This window comes from Fukomys damarensis, unplaced genomic scaffold, assembly GCF_012274545.1.
Source record: "Fukomys damarensis isolate Sample0158 unplaced genomic scaffold, DMR_v1.0_HiC HiC_scaffold_6, whole genome shotgun sequence".
Lineage (NCBI taxonomy): Eukaryota > Metazoa > Chordata > Mammalia > Rodentia > Bathyergidae > Fukomys > Fukomys damarensis.
The window spans coordinates 40,449,119-40,451,409 of record NW_022900918.1 but is presented as its reverse complement, the minus strand read 5'-3'; the positions used below and the strand labels follow the sequence as shown (position 1 = coordinate 40,451,409).

At 37.9% G+C, this 2,291-nt stretch overlaps 1 long non-coding RNA gene across 1 annotated transcript in view; it reads left to right on the top strand.

Annotated features, from left to right (window-relative positions):
- The first annotated feature begins 200 nt into the window (after positions 1–200).
- Positions 201–2,291, top strand: part of LOC104859400 — a 9,562-nt gene continuing 7,471 nt past the window's right edge. The window contains exon 1 of the long non-coding RNA XR_779370.1: positions 201–286. This is a non-coding gene — a long non-coding RNA (uncharacterized LOC104859400). The remainder of the gene's footprint in view (positions 287–2,291) is intronic.

The following is a 2,291-nucleotide window of genomic DNA, read 5'->3' as shown; positions in this document are numbered from 1 at the left end:
TCGCTCCGGTGCAGCCCTCGCTCCCATGCAGCTGGAGAGTATAAAAGGAAGAGGTTCTGTAATCAAGCAAGCAAGCAAGCAAGGAACATGAGAAGAAAAGTGCCTCCTGTCTCTCTGTCCTCGTCCTTTCCGGTTTAGGACCTGCTGGCAGGATGCTGATGTCACAGCTCGCGACAAGTGGCGTCCGAACAGGGACCTGAAAGTAGATGAGGATATGTAATCCCGGACCCAGGTCGAAGGCAGCGACGGTGCTCCGGAGGACTGACCGCTGCGCCTGATCCTCGCAGTAAGTCTACTGTTCACTTCATGAACCCCGTACCCAGGTCGAAGGTAGCGATGGTGCTCCGGAGGAAGGTAAAAAGAAAAAAGTGATAGAAGGTAGAGAGTGTCAAGTCCATTAGGGAAGAAAAAAAAAAAAAGAAAAAGAAAAAGAAAAAAAAAGAAAGAAAAAAAATGGGACAATCAGAATCCAAAAGTTATCTAGCAAATTCAATTCAGAGCCTACTGAAGGTGCAAGGAGTAACAGTTGAGAGGGCAAGATTAGAGGCCTTTGTTAAGATTCTGGACACAATTTGTCCATGGCTATGTGATAAGGCAGAAATAAACGCTGAAGTATGGGAAACAGTTGGAAATCATTTGAATGAAGCCCTTCTGGCCAAGCCCAATCATTTTCCAGAAGGTGCTCCTCTTTATTGGACTTTGTTAAACGCAGCTCTCAGGACGCCAACCAAAAAGGAAATCTTGGAAGCCTTAGACGAGGTGCATGAAGGGTTAAGGACCAAAGACAATCTTCCGGTGTTACTTTGTGGGATGTTGTTACAAACTCTGTTAATCCCTTAAAGATAAAGATTGTGAAGGCTCCTCCTAAGAGCTAATTCTTCCTGCTTTTCCATCTTATGTGCTTACGTCCACAAATAGAACATTAATAGTAAATGAGTCAGAAAAATATTAGGAAAGCTATAAGTAAGACTTATGCTTTTGCATCTTGTTAAAAACAGGTAGAATAGAACATTAATAGTAAATGAGACAGAAAAATATTAGGAAAGCTATAAGTAAGACTTATGCTTTTGCATCTTGTTAAAAACAGGTAAAGAAAGATATACAAGACCAGAAGCCCTAAGTGTATAGAGGTGTGTAAAAATCATTTACAGTCAAGAAGAGCTTTCATTCCTTTAACCCTAATTCTACAAGAGATCTCTGTTAATTTTGATCTGCAAAAATTTTGACTAGTCATAACAAAAAGATTTTATAATTCAATTGGCCAAAACCATCTGAGTACACTCGTTAAAATTGTCTTATATGTCTGTCTTAAGTGTTATGTTTGTCTGTCTTAAATGTTCAAAGATGTTTGTATGTTCTTGATCAAGATGATGTCAAATATAAATAGATTGTTGATTTCTACAACCTGGCTTTATAGGATCAAATAAAAAACTTAAATATAAGTAAATACAAATCTTTAAGTTTGGATACGCTCCTGTTGGTAAATAAAGAAGCAGCTACTCAGAAAATTTATTCTGATCTTTGTTCACTAATGGGAGCCACCAAAATAATTTTTATAGCCTTATAAAAAGATATATCTTGTTAAATATGTTGTTAAAAATGTTTAATTGGCTATTTTCAAAGGTCTGAATTATAAATATATTATTGTAATATGTTTCTGATGGTTATTTTCTGTTAAAAAAAAAAGGAAGATCCTATTGATAGAAAGCTACATTTCAGGACATAAGAATTCCTATCTGGTATACAAAATGTATTCATATTGTTTGACCATGTAGGTTTTCCAGCATATTGTTTATGAGAATAACCTTTTGGTCCAGGTATTCTCCTTCTCTTCTGCTCCACCTACTTATGGTTACAGGTATATTTATAGATCCGCTGCTATCCCTGAATAGCTTGAATCTGGAGACCGAATTGGGACCCCAACATTGAAGCAGCAGAGAGAACTCCAGGATGTGTCTTGGTGCACAAGCGGAGACTTTATTGTCCAGAACAAGGATTCATTGGAACTGGTTTGGCTATATTTCAGCAACAAATGGACTTATTAAATGAAGTAGTTGAAGGATTATGGTTGCATACTCGATTGGACTGTGATTCCAGATTTCAACAGCTCTACTCCCTTTCCTGTCAAAAACCATTCTGAGGAAGTTAGACGACTTTCTTCATTGTTGCGAGGGTCTTGGAATCGGACATTTCTAAATGCAACTAATCAGTTGTCATTGGACATTGAGGTCTTGTCTGGTGTTCATGCCAATTCTATCCGGCTTGATTTAGATTTTGCTACAGAAGTTTGG